This window comes from Pholcus phalangioides, unplaced genomic scaffold, assembly GCF_987345545.1.
Source record: "Pholcus phalangioides strain wild (caught in Gottingen) unplaced genomic scaffold, Ppha-v1.0 ptg000010l_1, whole genome shotgun sequence".
Lineage (NCBI taxonomy): Eukaryota > Metazoa > Arthropoda > Arachnida > Araneae > Pholcidae > Pholcus > Pholcus phalangioides.
Window position 1 is genome coordinate 43,607,262 of NW_028301603.1, and position 21,269 is coordinate 43,628,530.

Sequence of the window (21,269 nt, forward strand, 5' to 3'; positions counted from 1 at the left end):
GAATTTTCAGCGCTGCCACCATCTATGAGGGAAGTGTAATGATTGGATATTTATGCTGTTGTTGGCGTGAGAAATTGGCTCGCATTTGCGCCGAAAAGTTCAGAACCACAGAAAACCAACTCAAACCGACCACAACTGTGGTGCCAGTGGGGTTCGAACCTGGGACCACGCGATGCGAGCTTTCACTATGACACTCGACCACCTAAGGGGCCAGATAAGATGGGGGGGGGGGCCACAAGAAAAAAAAAGTGGTCCGAAGGGGTTCCTCCATGAACGAAATAAAAGGTCAAGTTGTGTAACTGATCTGCTCTAATAAACAATTTTTTTTTCAAAAAAAGAACATTTTTGAAGAATTTTCTTGTTTGCCAGACCGTACAAAATAAGGGCAAATCTCAAAGATGGTAAATTGCCATTAAAAATTCTCAGCCAAAATCACGGTAAAACAGGAATAATACAATTCCTTGGTAATTTAAATGGCTTTCAATGCTTGGAATATACGAATTTTCAACTTTAAATACATATAGAAATGTAATGTAATACTAAATTCACAAAAATGTTTTTAGTCTTTTTAGTTTTTAATTAATTTAATTTTAGCATTAGTTTTTTTGTTGTTGCGAATTAGATTTTATTATACCTAATTAAATGAATTCAGGTAAGACAAATACATCTTTTATATTGCCGCTAGATGGCTCTGTTCAATCAAGTAATTACCAATGTAATTTCTCGAATTTGGTTTTGGTACGTGGATAAGAAGCTCTCTCATATTTTATGGACCTCCATTTTCAAAATCGTAGATTTGGTCTAAGCCAGTGATTCCCAACGTGGGCGTTAAGGCCCCCGGGGGGGGGGGGGCGGTAGAAGCTACGAGTACAGCGTAGGATTCTATAAGTTAGATTGCGTTGGGGGGGCGCTGGGAGAAAAAAATTTCTGAAGAAGGGGGCGATGGGACAAAAAAGGTTAGGTTAGTGTATTAGCTAATGTTTTTAGACCGTATTAGATGGCGATTATAAACGATTAGAACTGATAAAGCTCCTTTTCATAAGAAATCGTCCAGCCCCTGGTGGATAACTTTCTTGCAATTCTGTGTATTATGCGGCGAAGCTATAATACAGGATTATGAAATATTCTTTATACTTATGAACAGAGCCTGGAAGTTCAGGCAAAATGCCATAAAGGCCTATATTTGCATGTTTTTGAATGTTTCAAGTAAAAATTCCCTTTTTTAAATTTTCCCTGCCATGAATTCTTTTTCATAATTGTGTTTTTATCTGCGAATATTAGTCTCTGCCCACCGAAAACCGATATGAATCTGGCATAAAATTGAACTTGATGACTAAACAACGGAAGTTGAGGCAAAAATGCCATTTGAATGCTTTTATTTTTTGCCTATTCTCAAACTTTTTTGTGAAAATGCCTTTTTTTTTAATTTTTCCTGCCATAAATGCTTATTTTCACATAGTTTTGGATTTATTCGTGAATTTGAAAGGGCATATTTTGTCGAACTTTGATATTTTGAGCACTGAGAACTTCAAAAGAATTGATCTTTTTTTTAAAAAAAATCTCCAACTATATACAGTATACTATATAGCCATGTCATGAAACTTTTACGAATTTCTAGAAAATATTAGATGCATTGTTTTTTGAAGTTCTGGTCACGTAAACCCTATGCGTATACTCACAATTTCCAGTACGCCAGTTCCAATTTCTAGTCACGAGTTCATTTAAGGAATAGACGAAAAATTAAGAGCTTTAGCGTTGTCACATTTTCTGTAAGTTTCGTAACACTCGGTTGAAAACTTCCCTTTTGTTAAGCAAATAATGTGCGATGATAATTAAAATTTTTAGAAGAAAAATTCACTTTGTGTTTGCAAAAATACGCGCAAATTTCATGAAAACACAAATATTGTAAAAAGCAGGTAAAACATTTTGTCGCAGTTACAAATCATTTGCAACTTTTAGTGATACAGGCTTGATCTTTTTCTCTTATTTAAGGGGGTTGGTGCACGCAAATTTTCCAAAAAAATTTTTCCATTTTGGAAAAAATTCTGAAGAGGGCGATGGAACAAAAAGTTTGGAAAACTATGTTCTAGAACATTGTTCAAGCTTTTTGCAGTTGCAGACCGCGGGATGACAAATGAAAGGAAAATTTGTAGGCGGGGAAACAATTTTCGGGCCGGCAAAAAAACGAATAAAATTAGAGAAATTATTTTCCCCCTTTTAACCAACTCCATAAATTATAATTTGTAGGCAGGCAAAAAGGGGGGAAATTTTGCGGATTAGGAAAAAATAAATGAATAGGCGAAATAAATAAATGGGGAAATAATGTGCGACCGACAAAAAATGAATAAATTGGAGAAATAATTTGTAGATAGAGGGAAAAAAAACGAGAGGAACAATTGGTAGAAAGGAGTGGGGGGGGGGAGATAATTTACGGACCGAAAAAAAATAGAAACAATATGCGGACAGGCAAAAAAGAGCGGGAAATTATTTGCAGACCGGCAGACAATTTTGCTGACATCATCTTTGGTGATGTGTTTATGATCACAATTTCCCACATTTATTTCCAATATGGTCATTCCCATCGTAATGAAGTTTTGCGATCAACTTCATATATATATATATATATATATATATATATATCGTATCCGATTTATGTTTTTTTCGTATTTTAATGTCTGGAAAGGTCAACCTCGATTATAGTGACACGTCGGTTATAAAGGCAAAATTTTGCAGAATCTTCGATGTCGTTATAACCGAATATGACCAAAAAACGAACAGAAATAGCACTAGGAAAAAATCTTGTCTCGTGTTGGAAACAGTTGAAAATAGAAACCACGTGGAAAATGTGTCGAAAAACATTTATCACCAATAGATGACGCAACTAAATTTCAAAACACCAAAAATTTAAATTAATTTCATTAATTTTTTTTTTTTTTGGATGACTGACCGTCCCTGACATTTGACCGAAGTGAGTTTTCAGTCACATTTATATTACAAAAAGAAATCAAAATTTTCAATTCCAAAAATAAAATCCCCATATCTTTGAAAACACCCAAGGCTCTCAAAATAATATTTCCAAGAAAATTAAAAATTTAAATATTAAAAGAACATTCAACATCCGAAACGAATATATAATTTGATTCGAGAGAAAAAAAAAACCAATATAAATAGCAATTTTCCGATTAGAGGCCGCAAACGAAGGCCACCGGTCAAGAATATGATTAGAAATTTCAATACTTTCGGGTGTATTTCGATTGTTTAATTTCCTAAAGCGAAATTTGGAGGCCGTAGAAATTCCATGAATAATCAAAATTACGGGACAGTAACGGGAAAGACTTAATAATATTAAGGAAGATTCCTCGCGCAACATGTAAGAGATGATTTTTTTCATGACCATGACCCGTTTTTTCAAGGGTCATGGGTTAATCTAAGGGATACGTAGAGAGAAAACAGAACCGAATCTATCTCTCTCAGCTGGTGAAAACCAGATTGAACTGCTTTTTTCTCTCTCTCTTATAACGATAGGTAAAGACGGCGGCTCGATGGCGGCTGGCCCTGAGGTGATTTGAAGTTGTTCACTTCTGGATTCCCAAAGTATTAAAAAAAAAAATAATCGCAGCAATAACACTGTGTTTGGACAAGGAAACGAGGCGAGACACCTTTTCGATAGCGGAGAAAACACCCCGTGAAATGAATGGTGTCATTCAAAGAAGGTGGAGCGAAATTATTAACATCTTAAAACTTAATAATCGTATACGAAAGAATATAACCATAAATTATCATCATAAAATCGACGCCTGTGTTTTTAATTGGGAATGATTACAGCGAGAGAGAGAGAGAGAGACGTTGACGTGTTTATGGAGAGGTTAATAGTGTGTATTCGTTTTTTTATGACGTGAATATACGTCAATACATCGTAATCGTATTTCAGCCCCACGGACAGAAAATCAAGCGTCTTAATGACTTCTAGACCAGTGTTCTTCAACTAGTGGTTCGCGGACCGATGCCGGCCCGTTGGAAATTTCTACCGGTTCGCGAGAAATTTCGACTAATCCATATAAATGCTAGATAGTATATTATGTAATGAATCTAAAATTGTCTCTACGTTTATTTATTTTTTCTCATTTTAATTGGAAAATTTTTAATCGTTTACAAAAAATGCATTGCTCGATATCGCATCAACGCATGATAAAATAGCGTAACATTAATGTAGTTGAATAAAAATTGATTTAAAAAAAAATTAACCAATCCGTTTCGATCTTCAATCATTTCACCTGCGATTGCAGTTTAAACACTGCAATTACTAAACTTAAAAATTTTCATTCCATCAAATAATGGTTTGAACCCACATTCCGTGGCGGGTCGTTCAGAGGGTATGTCAAAAAATATTCGACAGTGGCGGAAAAAAATTTACTGATAATAGAACATTGAGGGCCGCAACTAGGGGGCTACAAGCGGGTCTGGTGTCCCGGGCGCCGGACTGGGGGAGGCGCAAATTTCACTCTGTAACTTCTCCTTCAACATTATGGGTGCGCCAAAATGCGTGCTGGTCCCGGTTGACTAAGCATCTAGTTGTGGCCCTGAGAACATTATTTGCGATGCCCACAGCGTGGGTATCTTACTCAACCTCTCGGTGAGAGTATGGAAAGGAATGCCGTTCGGAATCGGCAATAAATTGTACGCCCTCGTGTGCAGAAAAACCGTGGTGCGAAAAAAAAAAATTTCAAATATTTTTGCAGTACAAGAGAGTAGTTGTGCAAACGTCGTCTGCAAGTATTTGGGGTAAGCAAGCCGCATATGATGGGAGGGTTGTCAAACTTTCCGTGCATTTTTGGGAGTAAAGACACCTACCAAACAATGTTAGGATTGTCACTTTAGGCTAGTGCTCACCTGAGGACCTTAGGTGGCCATCAATTCCACTGGAATTTGATCTGAATCATTAGTTCCATTCGAATTTGACACCATAATTTGCATCATAGCAAAATTTTGGCAATATAGCGACCAGTGTTTTGACAACTCCAGCGGATCCCCCTTCATCAATTTCTTTCAAACTCGTTGGATTCCGTGGACCACATATTGGAAACAGCTGTTCTAGGGATTCAACCGTTTTGTATATATATAGAGACATTCGGAGGGAGAAGGGGGGTGCGCTAAGCAGGATATAGTCTCATGGGAAGCAAATTCAAGGAATGGGTGTTTTTTTTAAAACGAAAGCAACGGGCGACCAAAACCATAAATCCACCACCCCTAACGAAGATCTAGGGCAGTGTTTCCGAAAGTGGGCAATATCGCACCCTGGTGGGTGATGGAATGGTTCAGGAGGGGCGATAAAAGCTACGGGTATAACGTTAGGTATGGGTTCGCTTGAGTTGGGGGTGAGATGAGAGAAAAAAAAATGTCTGAAGAAGGTGGCGATGTTTTTGAACAAAAAGTTTGGGAAACTGATCCTAGAGAGGATGGGGATGCTAAATAAGCCGCTTACCCATTTGCAGGTTGTAACCCACGATCAACTTCCATTATAAAATGTCCATGTAACAACGCCCATTTTTAAACAAGCTCCCAACTATCACCAGACAATGACCAATTAATTACGTTTTGATAACTCCATATCAAATTAATATAAAAATTTAAATCGATTCAATCTTTTATCTACACATAGGGCAGGATGTTATCTTAATTAAAAACCTGATCGTCCATTTAAAAATAAGAACCGCATCAATGTTAATAATGTCACGTATTTGGTCATTAACATAAACACTGTGACAGTTCGCGACGACTTTTTCAAGAAGACCGTTAATGGCATTGACTCCATTAAAAAGTAAAGTAACAATTTTTAATGCAAATTAATTAAAGCTGCTTTTTTTTACTATTTTAGAGGACGCCCATGTTGAGAACAAGGAAGAGCAGCTTTTTCGGGCCATTTTTTTTTAGTATTAGGCTGTAACTGTATTTTTTTTTTCGTTTAGCACTCTAATTACAGGTATTTTTAACAGGTTTGAGTTTCAACGCGGTTATTAGTTTTCTATTTAATAACCTTCCCGCGAGCGCGACAAAAAGAAAATAGTTTTCCTTAGCCCGTGGCCCTTGAGGGCTATTATTCTGTAATGAATGAACAACGGGATCGTATTATTGGCCTCTTTTTATTCTATTTCTCATTAATCGGCGACAATTTCTCGTTTCGACAGCCTTTACTTTCAAGAATTCCTCTCGGGGGTTTTTTTTCTTTCGATGATAATTAACATTTTCACGGTTCTTTTGGAAAGAGAAATTTCGATTAATCTGATCGATTGGAAATACAGTGCACGCCGCTTATTGAAATCACTTTTGTCTTGACAATTTTGATTTCATTAAGTGGTGGATTTTTATAACTGGTGAATCAAAAGCTAAAATTTTCAAAATGTATACACCATAGGTTCTCAACCGTAACAATAAGATCAACTTTGCGACCCATGGGACTTTTGTTTTTCGAAATTAGAGAAACCAGTGACGCAATAAGTGTACTTATAACCGACTGTAAGTGGATTTGTACGATTCGTCTAGGAAGCCCCTGTGAATCAAGTTTGGGTGGTGACCTCGTAGGTCAAGAATCCCCGACTCTATTAGTGGATTTATGACCCATCTCGGAAGCCCTTACGTTTCTTTGTGTCCGGACCTGTAGCTTAACAATCCTGTAGGTTAACCGGACCTGTAGCTTAACAATCCTGTAGGTTAACCGGACCTGTAGCTTAACAGATATTTTGAAATCTAATTTCAGGCCATGTTTCCCTGATGCATAAAGCAGTCGTTCTCAAACTTTTGTCACCCGCGGCTCCCCAGAATAGTTTGATAGAGATTTTCACTTTAAAATAGCTGCTTCTAAGCATAAATAGGCACACAAATCTTAAGATCCGCCGCGACGCACACTTTGAGAAACACTGGCTTAAAGAGTTGTGATGCCACTCCATGGTGCCGTGAAAGCTCCCGAAGATCGGATAGATCAGGGGTTTCTTGAACCCATTGCCGAAATAACTCAAAATTCACATAATTTCTATTACTCGGGTATTATCCAAATTTTATTTCATAATTAGTGAATTTTTTTTTCACTATTAATGAAAAAAAAATGGAAGAAATTTCGGTATATATATTTAAAAAATAGCCAAAAATATTTTCACAATTGGTCAAAGTAAACGATTTCATAATAAATAACTTGTATCGTTAGTATAAATTTTCATTTCAGAATCAATCAAAAATTCATATCTAATGAAAAGTGATTTCAGAATAAAAATTGATATTAAATGATTTACAAATTAATGAAAATTCGCATTTTATGAAAGAAATGGTTCCAGAATAAATTAATATTATAAAATTTCTTCAAAATTTAGGAATAGAATTTCGGAATTAATAAAAATTCACATTTAATGAAAAGGATTTCAGAATCGCTGTAAATTCTTATTTAAATGGAAGAGATGATTTCGGAATTTGGAATTTCATATTAATGCAGGAAATGATTTGAAAATTCATATTTAGTAAAATCTTTTTGGAATCGATGGGAATTCATATTAAATGAAAGATTCATAAATTCATATTAAATAAGGTCCAAATTAAAAAATATTGATATTTGATGAGCACTTTCAGAATCTAATGAAAGTTCCTATAAAATTTAAGAATTAATGAAAATTAATTTTAAAAAAGAAGTGATTTTTTAGAATATCAGAAATTCATTTTCAATCGAAATAGATAATTTCAGGATGAATAAAAGTCCTTAATAATCTGGAGCTCCCTGTTCGTTTCGGGGTCCCGTTGACTCACTCGTTTGGACACCACTGTAAATTGCATTAAGTATCAATTATGAACAATATCTAAGGCCGAGATTACACTATGAAAGTTTCATAAAAGTTCATTTATAAAACTTGAAAAATTCAACCAATAAGCTGATCGATTACATTCGAGCAAATGCAACCGATCTGTTTACTGGTGGTATTTTTCAAGTTTTACAAAACTTATAGTGTAACCCTGGCCTGAGAGACCCCTGGGTTTTTCTGACAGACTCTAGATGTTTGAAAGCCCCTGAAGTAAATTTTAGGGACTCCCCTGGATTAAAAAAACCCAATCGATTATATTCTCAGGCCAGGATTACAATATAAAATTTTGATAAAAGTTATTTTATCGAACTCAAAAAATTCAACCAATAAGCGCATCGCTGGAACGTAATCGATGCCCACGTATTGGTTCCATTTTTGAAGTTTTATAGCAGAACTTTTCTAAAACTTTTATTTTTTATTTAAAGTTTGATAAATATCTTTTATCAAACTTTTACACTGTAATACCGACCTTGTACGCCATTTTCCGATCGAAATAATTCGATGCATATTCTCAGTTTTGAATTCGTTTTTTCGTATTAGATTCATGTTTAACATTGTATTCGATGGATACAAAAAAGCAATTACATGGCACGATAGGGGGTTCCAATCACGTTATAACAAAAACAAAAAAATCCATGATTCGAGAAAACATTGCCCTCGACATGGCAAACATTGGTTTATCTCGAAGCCCATTGCGAAACGTGATTTTTTAAAAAATGATGATGGCGTCTAATTTGGCGAAATCAACCTCCCGTAGAGTCCTATTTGTTTAGTTTTGATGGTTTGGTCTTGTGTGTGTTGTTGCTTTGGCTCGAAACTTGCCCAAAGTGAAAGGGGTCAAGCAACTCACTCTCTCTCGGGATGTTGAAACCCGTGTCAATACGCATGCGCCGTGAACCATATGCAAATTTCTTTTACCTCTTTTTCCATTCACGTATTTCAAACTTGTATGAATTGCAAACGATATTGTGTTCCGTTTATAACTGACTATTAAGCAGACGTTCCCAAGAGTTTTACTTCATGTGGGCACCCTTGAGAACGCGAAACCCCTACTGGATCTTGGGTACCCTAAAATGCCGTGGCAAAACGCGCAGTAGTTGGGAATAAAAACCGTGTTGCTTTGTTATAATTCATACTTGCGGTAACCTAGAACAGTGTTCCGTTTATAATCGACTTTTAAGGTAGGGATTCCCAAGTTTTTTACGTCTGTGAAACCCTGGAGAGAATCTGTCTTGTGACACCCCTGTGCTGTATTTTGGGTATCCTAAATTGGCGCGGCGAAAACCACATCGGTTGGAAATCACAGTCGTATTGCTTTGTTTTAATTTATACTTGTAATAACTAGAGCTGTGGTTCTCGCCCGGAGTCCATGTGGTCCTGGGATATCCTAAGGCGGCCGTGTGTAAAAATGTATATAGTACAAACGCACGTTAAGCACATACAGTCGAATCCCGTTTTAACGAATACCGCTATAGCGAAAATCTCGTTTTAACAAACACTTTTCTAATCCCCCAAATAAGTTTACATAGGAATAATGCTAAAACCTGGGATTTCTTTACAACGAAATCTCGTTATAACGAAGTGATTACTCCGGTCTCTTGGAGTTCATTATAACGGGATCCGACTCGTATATACGTCGTGACATCGAATTCGCAGGACCACCCCCCCCCCCCTCGTTGTCATTAATCTTATAGATCCCTAAGATGGAAATCCTGCCGAGATTATAAAGTTATTTTGCCGGAAAAAACGTAACCTTTCCCCCCCCGAGAAAATTCTGCGCACGCTTATGGCTGTCGTCATCAATCCTTTAGATCCCCAAGATGACGTGGACCCAAGAAATTTAGGCAATTTCCTAACTAAAAATTATTATTTTCGAAAATTTTTTGTCTACTATTACCGTAAACAGCGTTCAATTGATAAAAAAAATTGATAGAAATTGATAATTATATGTATTTCAATTGAGCAGTTTGTTATAAAAGTCTACCGGTTACAGTTTATTCAGTTCCTTTGATGTATCTGAACACTGTAATTATGTATACTCGCGCACAATAATGGCTGTAATTATAATTATTGAAGCATTTTTCCCTCCCAGAAACTTTCAGCCGGACCAGCCGTTATGCAATAAAATACAAACTACAGTGTTATCGTGATTATGATCCTCACAATCACTATTATTACGCTCCACCGTCGATTAGTGTTGCTTTCGTTTCATTCACTCAACAGATAGCGCTGCGAAATTTTCAATTTTTTCCCCCAACTCTTCTAAAATGTCTTTATGGGACCTCGACAGCGTGCAGAAACTCTTCGACTTACGAACATTTTTGAATTACGAACCGAAATATCTGGCACACTTCGTGAAAATTAGATCGACCTTCCCCTGACTTTAAAGAAATAATGTTTTAATCAGAATTTTTTCCCTATTTACCCATTTTTCGTTCCAGGACCGCGCTTTTTTTTTTAAATACATGCGATTCCCCCACCTGAGGAATTTCGTAATAAAACGTCACTGGAACGGAAACAAAAGTGACAAAAAATTTATCGTTATATCCGAGGTGGTTGCTTTTCATCTACGTTATAAGCATGGGTGCCGAAATATAACATTGAGGTGGCTAAAAGTTACCGGTTGCCCCCGGAAATCACGGGACTCGAACCCCCGGGGAATTTGCGTTGCAGAGGTGTATTTACGGGGGGAGGGGGAGAATTAGCAGGCTATAACCCAGGGTGGCAAGTTCGGCGGGGCAGCGAATTTGAGTTAAGAAAATTAGTTTAGACTGGGAGAAAGGTGATAATTTCTATAACAGCCCACCATGCGGTAAAAACCATTAATACGCGTCAGTGAGTGACAAAACGAGTGACCTACGAAGTTACGAAAATGGAAGTAACTAAAATCGAGGAAGCCAGTTCGGTTGAGCGATTTAAAAAAAAAAAAAGATCTAGTGTTTGCGAGTGAGTGACCAAGAGTGCGAAGGGAACAGGTCGGTGATTGGTCAAAATACCGTTCAATGAAGTGTACAGGCATGGAGTAATGAAAAGGGGGAAAAAAACCTAGTGTTTGAGCATGGAAGAGTGACCAAGAACGCGAGGAAACCGGTCAGTGAGTGCCAAAACAGTGACCTAGAGAGGGAGATACGATGTCGGTGAGTGACCAAAAAAGTTATTTAGAGTGTTCAAACGTGCGAATGGCCAAAACAGTGTGCGAGCATGTTAATGGTCAAAAGAGTGACAGAGATAAAGGCGTATTTACTGGAAGCTTAGGGTGAAAAATTTGAAGAATGAGTGATCAAGAAAACTAGACAAGAATGGTAAAAGTGAGGCAAGATTTCTGTAGCTCATACATTGTATATTCATTAATTATTCGGAGGGGGGGGCGGTGGCTCAAACATCCTCAGCTACAGGTCCTGGCGTCTATGGTTAAAAGCGAGGTTCATTAACATTATTCTCAGTCTGAATCCGTCGGGGTCGCCAATTACTGACGTTATAGGTGTAGTTACAACCGAGGTCGTTATGATTTTGGCTGCATTTGGTATCTCAAAAACTCTGTATATAGGCATATATCACACGTTGGCGATGAAAAACATTTATGGTGCCTACCGGAACGTCGTACCTCAGCACATCGGATGTGCAGGGTTTGCAGGATGTGCACATCTGTTTTGTCCAGGGGTCTCCAGCCAGTTCGCAAATTATCCGGCCAAATCCCGAATCATCTCTGTAAATCTGGCTGGCCAAGCCGCTCGGCCATTTCGCGAATTGACTGCACTTCGGGCTTTAAACATACACTATGACCGTTATACAATTCGGTAATAAATCAAACTGTTGGAGGCGGAGTTTTCACACACACACGCCAAATATTCAAATTAACGCTTCAAACAAGAAGGAAAAAAATGAAATCCATTAGATGTTAATCGGGTGTCGGGCAATTTGAAGAGGAAGCCGCGAGATATAAACGCGCATTCACTAGCATGTTAATTACGCATTCGTGATTCGTCCTTCCAAGGTCGGATCGGTTTTGACTTCGATTATTTCCGATCCTTTTTCGCGAAAAAGTCTCCGAACCGCCGGGGAAAATTCAGACGCACTTTTGGATCCAGTTTCATCCGGATCCACAAAATATTCGCGTTATTTCTTTTTTGGTTCTTGAAAGTTAAATTGGTCTTTCTCTCAATCTATCTTGATTGATTGAGTTATTGAACGGAAGATGGCGCTTTCATTTTTTTTTTTATACTACACCTTTTACTGTATTATACTGTGATAACGGCGGTGGTGGCGCCTAATGGCGTTTGATATTTCGCATAGTTAAATAACTAAGAAAAAATTGTGTTGACGTAGGTCTTTTGTATTTGTTATTTATTAGCCTCGACGGCGACTCGATGACTGGTTATTATTATTATTTCTTTGCGGTATTGACTGTTACGTTATATTCATCGAATGTGAGTTAATGGATGGCGGTCTCTCATTGGTCGTTGTTGGGGAAAACATTTTAATATACAAGGTCGATTTTTAATTTATAGGTTAAATATTTGCCTTTTTTTGCTGGTATATAAGAGCAATTTTATTTGTGTTTCGTCATCTTCCCGTGCGTATGTTTGAAACTAGAGATGTTTTTTTAGAATGAAAATGGCGCCACGAGATGCGGAATTTTCTTTATATTTGTTTTGATAAGTCTTGCGAAACGTTGTTTACGTAATAAAATTGCTATTTTTTTTAACGGGTAATTTTTGTGAAATGTAATTTTAAATAACCGTGTACGCGCGCAAAAATTTAACGCGCGAATTATTGTCGATATGACGCTTAGCTAAGGTGTCCCAGAAATCTTTTGAAACTGGGACAGTTCGGTTTTGTGCTAATTCATGCATTTCCCCGATAAAGTGCTTTCAGGACTCCTATTTGTTTCGGTTTTAAATTCGCGTGATCAGGGAATAAAATCAAATTATTTTTCAATATTTATACGCGGAATTTCTAATGGACTGTCATCATCACCGCCGCAAGTTGGGACGGAATGCTTAGGTTTCGCATCGTAACGGTATACAGAGCGACAACTTGGTATTCTAACTACGGACTGTGCACTTACCGGACACGGTGCAAAAAAGGAGTGCCAGCGGTTTTCTTTGGATCAATTACAATCAATGTTCGAAGATCATCAATAAACACTGATTGATCTCTTCTGAATTGAGATTCAATCGACTTCGAAGTATGTGAGACAAATCAAAATAGTTGGCGACTCGAATCATGTATCGATTTTTTTTCCCCATATTAGATTCGGTTAATCGAGTTGGATTAATTCCGGCACTGTCTACAGCATAGTTTTCCAACTTGTTTTGTCCTATCGCCCCCCAACGCAATTTAACCCATAGGATCCTATGTTATATCCGTAGCTTCTACCACCCCACCTGGAGCTTTCCATCGCCCCCAAGGAGGCGTTAACGCCCACGTTGGGAATCGCTGGTCTACAGCATACATGCCTAACTCGTGGCCCTCAGATTCAGCACCACCTCAAACCTAATTTTGTATTTTAAAAAATGCAAAACTAAGCGGCACATTTCTAGATCACTTAAGCGGCCCGCGGTGCAGTTCCACATCACTGGAGGGATCCACGGTACAGTTCCAGATCACTCAAGCAGTTAGCGACACACTTGCGAATCATTTAAATAAAGTGCGGCTCATTTTCGGATTTAAGTTGTCCCTCGATGTAGATATCGTCACTGGCTTTCTGTATCGCTTAATGTTACCCGTGGCAGAGTTCTGGATCATTTAAGCGGCCCGCGGCACATTTGGAATCACGTAAGTGACCTGCGGTGCAGTTCCAGGTAACTCAAATGGTCACGCGTTACGTCTCAAACCAATGAAGTGACCTGCAGTCTACTGAAGGTTGAGCACCCTTGGTCTACAGCTCAGTGCCCCAATAAACAACCAACATGAGTCAACTAAAAAAAAATAATGGCTTGAATCACGTTAAATACACCAAGACTTATATTGTATGTTACTGCCAAAGCCCGAAGTGTGGCCATTTCACGAATTGGCCAAAGTCCGAATTGCAGAAATGATTTTGACTTTGGCCGGCCATTCGTGAAGTGGCCGGAGATCCCTAGCCAAAGCTGTCGTCGTGTGACGAGAGAAAAAAAAGTGAAATAAATATATAATAAAATAATTTTGTTATCGGACTTTGGCCAGGGATCACCGGCCACTTCGCGAACTGACCGGGTCAATATTTAACGAAATTGCCTAATTCGCGAAATAGCCGGCCCCATCGCAAATTGGCCAATTTCCGGCTTTGACAGCAACGTATACATATATAAATCGAATGAATTCCACAGGAGCCGAACATCAGATACACTCGGTATCTTTGAAACAAAGAAGTCAGTCATCTGCCAAATTTCGATGATGGACGGATCTTGTTCAAGGATGTGCATCACGTCCGCACAATTGGCGTGTCCTTTTATTTTACCTCCCGTTCACAAAAGCGCGAACTGCGCACATTATTTATGGCACTTCAAGTGATGGCAGTTGTAGCGATTTATATCTACCGGTTTTTCCCATACATGCGGCGGATGACATCCAATAATAGTCTCTGATCCTGTATCGGGTTACTTTGTTCGCAAAATCAGATTCCGGTACATGCTCTTTCTGGCTTGTGTTGGGTCTTCCCACCCTCTGAATCTTCAGGTGTGGCTCAGCGTGACACTTGCTTCCTTCACCGATTCAGAAAAAAACTATTCGTTTTCTTTTCTGTTTCTCAGACATTAGTATTCGTCTGAAGTATCACCGGTGAACATTCATCTTTTAACACACGCTACTACGGCTGGAAGGGCTCCAAAACCCTAAATAGACGGGCTTAATATTTGCTATTTTGGAAATAGATTCGATACAGATTTTACGAGCAAATCACCATTTCGCTATGGATTCTCTTATAGATTTATCGAGCAATACATAATTTGTCATGGGTTTAGATATAGATTTTGCGAGCAACAAAAATTTTGGCACAGATTCCGTTATAGAAATGGCGAGTAATAAGTATTTTGGCGCGGAATTTCCTTATAGGTTTATCGAGCAATAAAAAAAAAATTATGAATTCTATCAGATTTTGCAATAAAAATTTTTAATTGAATTCCGTTATAGTTTTGTCGAGCTCTAAACATTTTGGCATGTGTTCCGTTGTTGGTTTTTCGACGTATAAATATTTTGCTATGGATTCCGATATAGATTTAGCGAGCTAAAGGATTTTGGCACGGATTCCGTTATGGAAATGGCGAGCTATAATAAAAATATTGGCATGAATTCCGTTATAGATTTATCGAGCAATAGAAAATTTATCATGAATTCTGATAGATTTCGCGAGCTATAAACATTTTGTTGCAGATACCGCGTTATAGATTTTTCGATTATCAAACATTTCGGCATGGATTCCGTTGTAGGTTTCTGCAGCTGTAAAAATCTTGCAATGGATTCCACTTTAGATAACTGGAGCAACAAAAATCTCGGCATGGATTCAGTTACAGATTTTGCGAGCGACAACACTTTTGGCGGGGGATTCCTTTTTAATTTTGCGAGCCATAACAAGTTTTATATGGATTCTAACCTACAATTCTTAAACAATCAATTTCAATTTTCTTGTACGTGGACAAACGATCTCAACCTTGGATTCCAAGATGAATTTTCGCGATTGTCATGTAACTCCAAAACAGATTTTGCGATCGAAAAACAATTTTGCCAATCTATCAGACACTCTAAATCTAAATACATAATGTCAAATATCTAGTAAAAAAACCCCGCTGCAGTAGTAAATGAGGACACAGATAATCACACGATGTCACCGAACAGATGATGGAATCATGAAACTTTGATCGGTTCGTACAAGTAGTATCGATTAATCGTTTGAAAAATCTATTCTTATGTTGCGATTTTTTTTCGTTCACAACACACAATCGGGGTTTTGAACTGGACGTAAACAAAAATGGCCGGTGATTATTTTCCTAGAAGAAATGTTATCGGTAATGAAGCCAAGAAGGAAATGGACACAGAGAAATATACTTAATCTCGATCTTTTTTCTTTGGACAAAGGTCAGTTATTGATTTCCCGATTGGCGAGAACCCGACCTCCTTCCTCGTCGATCCAGACCGATCCGGTATTTGACGGAACTTTATTTTCTTTCGAATAATCGTTGCTGGGATCGCGGACATAATTACCATCACAAAGAAAAAACCCCAAGAAGAGCCCAAGGGCAATACCATGCTAAATCAATGGCTTATATCGCTGTTATCGTGGTATCTTATCGACGACTTTGGCCTGAGATAACGCTTTAGTTATCTTGCTGGAAGACCAAATGTGGTCAGTTGACTTCAAGCATGTCCTGTAGATAGTCACGATCCATCAAATGGAGAATTCCCGTCGAAAAATCACTTCACAGTGAATTAAAGTGGAGCAAATCAGGCGTGGATCCGGAACTAAAGATACGATGACCATATGTCCCGTATTTTAAGGTATAATTATGACAATGTCCCATAGATTTCGCCATGGATTCCGGTACAGATATCACACCGACAAGAACAATATTTTCATCCACTCGTCATGGATGGGGGGGAACATTTTTTTTTTCATTGCGGTCCTAGGTTCTTGAAGGAGATCCGCGCTTGTAATGAATGGCCAAATACTTTCGGTCATCGCAGCGTTTCTTTTGAAATCGACCAGCGAGGTCAATGATGTAATATACAAAAACGATCTTCGAGAGAAGTAATATGCCAAGCTATTCACAGAGAAAAAAAGATGTTTTTTTGATAATTACTATTCAATGGTGCTCTTTCTCGGTCTGGATTTACGAGGTGACGGTAACATGGAAACGTGATTGGGATGGTGTATAATAAAATTATTTTCCCTTCACATTTTAAAAAAGGCTTGGAACATCCTTCTTCCCTCGCCCTCCAGAGAATTATTTACCGGGCTTATGGCCAGGTATATGAGAGATAAGTTCCAAAGTCCAGAAGGGAAAAGAAACAAAACAAGAACCGCTCTGATCCGGATCCCACTGCCGTAATGAGAGATACATTTCAAATGCGACGGTTTTTTTTTCAGTTCATTGCACTTCGTTGTTTTTTTTTAGCCCGAGTTACGCACATATCATGGAGATCGTGTCGAGATTCCAGATGAAAAAGAGGCGCGTGAATTAGAAATTCTGTTAGTAAAGGTATCCTCCTATAATGTGGACAGAACGATTCCAATGCGGCATTTAGATTCGATCCCGAGGATGGATCAGAGTTGCCCTTAGGGCAGTGTTTCTCAAAACTTTTGCGGCTCCCTTGTCTCCTCATGGTTCTTGTGCGGTTCCCCAGATTAGTTTCGTAGATATTTTCCCACATAAAAGAACCACTCCAAAGCGTAAATAGGCTCAAAAATCAATATCTCCATCTCGCCGCGACGCTGCTTTAGGGTATGTATGTATGCTACAGGTGCCGTCGCGAGCGGACACTGCGTTTTCGGGGGGGGGGGGGGCAGCCCTGCACTTACAATAAAAATTTCATTTATTCTGAATTTCTTTTAATTCCTGGGATTATTTCTTCCATTTACTCTGAATTTTGATGGGTGCTGAGAATTATTTCTTTCATTTATTCTCGATTTTCATGAATTATGGAATTATCTATTCAATTATTTTTTTCTTATTTTCGGTTCATCGATTTTGAATTTTCTCATTAGCCCTCATACAATTTCCTTCATTAGGTCCCAATTTTAATTGGTTTTAGCATTATTATATGAATATTTTTCAGCATTCCTGTATACTTTATAAGGGGGTCATTCAAGTATTACGTCAGCATCGATGGAGGGGGGGGGGGGGTTCCGATTTGCTGACTTTTGATGACAAGGAGGGAGGGGGGGTTGAATGATGCTTACGTCATCAACCTCCCCTTATGAAGATATGAAATGTTCTTAAATGGCATCTTATTCGGTTCGCCAAAAACGGAAAAAAAAACCCCTTTCCGATAGTTATTGGGCACCTGAACTAAAATTTTCCCTATTGATAATTCCCCTACACAGCCACTTTAGTGATCTCTAAATGTTTCACGGATCCTTCAAGTGCTCTGGAACTGTCACGTATCATTCAAGTGATCCGTAATAATGCCACAGATCACTTAAGTAATCTGGGAATGTTCCGCTGGTAACTTGAGTGATGTAGAGCCGCTTAAGTGCTCTAAACCTGTGCCACATGTCACTCAAGGGATCGCGAAATGTACCACGGCTCGTTTAAGTGTTCTGGAACTGGGTCGGGTTACTTAAGTGATCTTTGAGGCCACCTTCAGTGATCAGAAAATGTGCCACGGGTCATTTAAGCGATTTGTAAATGTGCCACTTAGCTCATTTTTACAAAATCAGGTTTTAGGGCAAGCCACATAAGGTAACCTTCAGGGCCACGTTTGGTCTGCAGGTCAAGGGTTTACCATATATGGCTTATATGGCGGGTCGCAATGAATTTCTTAAGAGAAATTTTGAGTTCTTACCCTTCAAATAGCATTGAAATTAACAGAAATTCATTATAATAACATATAAAGGTATTTTCTTTTGAAATTTTGATTTTTTTTTTTTTGCATTAAAAAAATTTCTTCGTCTGGGGGGGGAGGGGGCCCACGTGCCCCCATATGCCCCCTCCCGCGTACGTTTCTGATTTCACCAATATGCGTTAGGAGGTAGGGGGCCAGTGCTAACAATTTTTCCAGCGGGGGGCGGGAGGGGGTCAATTTTGCAGACATTTGCTGACAGGGGGGGGGGGGGGAGGGTAAAAAACGGCAAAAATTTTGCTGACTTAATACTTGAACGTCCCCACATGTATGAAGTGTGTGTTGGTTGCCGATTTCCCTCTCCCGCAAAATATAGGAGGTCGGGGCTAATAAGTGGCCCTCGAAATTACTCGGGCTGCTCTTGCCCACGTGTAGCCCTGGGATGGATTTAAAAGAATTCGCGATATATCTCACTTAACCCCCTTTCCCTTCGATAAAAAGGAAAAAAAGCCATTGTCGGTCGACAACCCTTTTTTTCACACGTCATTTCCGTGTATTTATTGAATTACATGATTTGTGTGTGATGTCATTGATTCGATATCTTGCTAAACATTCTTGTCATGGAAGATAGATGCATGCCTCTCATCGCCTCTGTCCCGAGGGTTCAATATTCGCATTTAAAATGCAAAAAAAAAAAAAGTAATCATTTTAATAATCAGTTAAATAATTGCCATTAGATAAAAATGGCACAGTTCCATATCTCCTTGTATATGTAATTAATTATTCCCCAAACAATTCAAGGGACCGTAGACTCATTTCGGAATCGGAATTTTGGTGATACAGATTCTCACTTGGAGGATGTACGACATGCATATGCTCAACCCAAAGGCGTACGAAGCCCCCCCCCCCTTTTCCAAAGCAACGGAAAATTAGAAAAAAAAAATTGAAATATCAGTGAAAAAACTAAAATATTATGGAAAACGCCTTTCTATATGCTTTTTTAACTCATTTCTGTTAATTTAAATGCTTTTTGAAGGGTAGCAACAAAAAATTTTTGTGCCCCTCTCCTCCTCCTTGTGCCCTCTCCAAAGGTTGATCTCGCTTATATGCTCCTGGCTCAACCCATGTCCCGCGGCGTGGTGGCACCACGCCCGGTCCCACGCACTTACAGTAACAATTTCTTTCATTTAATCGGAATTTTCATCAATTATTTCAGCAGCAGTTATTCTGAATTTTCATTACTTAAAAACTGGCAGATATCGCTAAAATTTCTGAAAAATTTTTCAGTTATCGCTAAAAGTGCTTGAAAATTGCCAGTAATCGCAAAAGGTGCTAGAAAATCGCTTAAAAAATTGCCAGTGATCGCGGGAAGTGTTCAAAAATTGCCAGATTTCACTGAAATTGATTAAAAATTTCCAGTTACAGCTGAATGTGCTTAACAACTGCCAATAAAAAATTTTCAAAAATTTCCAGTTAATGTGGAAAGTTCTCGAAAATTGGCAATGGCAAGGAAGTACAGCTGGTGCAAATCTGATGTGGATTAGAATATATCTCACGGGGAAAACGTTTCCCTGAACATGGATATGGTTTGTAACAACTGTTGAGAATTGTGAACGACCCCTGAAATCGCTATCGATACTATATCTTCAGCGTCCAAACTGCAATACGAGACTGAAGAAGGGTAAAGTATGTTGCGTAATACCGCGATGTAGATTTTTTTTTTCTCCTGTTCATGACAGGACGGAATGAAACATTTCCAGAGGGTCAAGTGCGGTTATCAAAATAGTAGCTGGACTTACAACCTCTGCCGTGTGTCAGCCATTTGTGTCTTACGTAATGGCCATAGTATCACTACGCAGTTAATAATTTTTACCTCGTTGATGACGGCATAAACACGGTGATAACGATGAGCCGTGGATTAATAATTATCATTTTCTGTTTTGGCTTCGTGTAAGAGGATTGTGGTCAGATCTCACTTATCTGATAACTACATGACATGACAGCGTTTGTTCTAGCTTTCTTTTTAATCGATTCTTGGACATCGTAACGTAGATGGGAATCGAACCTGGTTCTTCAACCCTTCGAAATGTACGCGTATTTTTTACTGGATTGTTATCGTTGACCAATAGAAGCTCTCATCGGAAGTCCAATTTGCGTATCCTCCATGAGGAAATGTCAACATCAGAGCTGTCGGAAATTATTTTCAGTTGGATAATGGCACATTATCGAAACATGAAGCTGAATGAACGAACATGAAGCAACATAGTGTCCTTAAATTGCCGGAACCCGTTCGGAAAATGAACGTTAATCGATAGAAATGCACCGTCTGCTGCATTTGTTGCTTGGAAAATACTTGAAATTTTCGGACATAATTTCAAAATTAGTTACGAAGTTGATAAAAATTCAGTGGTGTTTGTTGTAAACTCGGCAACAGCGCCATCTTCTATCGTATTTTATAACTAATTTAGAATTTCTGTTTGAGCTCGATTCATGCCACCCTGACTGGTGTTTTCGCGGGGGGGTTTTTTTTTTGGGAATTCTATCCAGAGACGAAATTTTGTTTCAAATCGTTAATACAGAGTGGGCAAAAAGTCCGCAGAAACTTTGAAAATTCATAAAAACCGAAAAAATAACCGATATAAAACGGTGTGCAGGGTTAACATCGCTTGGTCACGGGAATTTTTTTAAGACAGGAAAAAAAATAACTGAAACATCCGATAGGTGACGCTGACGTAATAAAGTGTAAAAATCGGGGCATTCCTTTAATTTTGTTTGGACCAGCAAAAAGTCAAACAAATTGACAGACTAAGTATCGTAATACGGGGATATAAGTAATAAGCAGTCAATCTGTTTCAGACTTTTTGCTGGTCCCTGGGTTCAGAGAAACACTGTTCTAGATTAATCGATCTTTTTACGTGTAATTCGGCGTTCCGGCATAAGTGCAGGAAG

At 38.4% G+C, this 21,269-nt stretch overlaps 1 protein-coding gene across 1 annotated transcript in view; it reads left to right on the forward strand.

Annotated features, from left to right (window-relative positions):
- Window positions 1-21,269, forward strand: part of LOC149081548 (dual serine/threonine and tyrosine protein kinase-like) — a 59,860-nt gene that overhangs the window by 26,527 nt on the left and 12,064 nt on the right. The gene's annotated exons all lie outside the window — the stretch shown is intronic.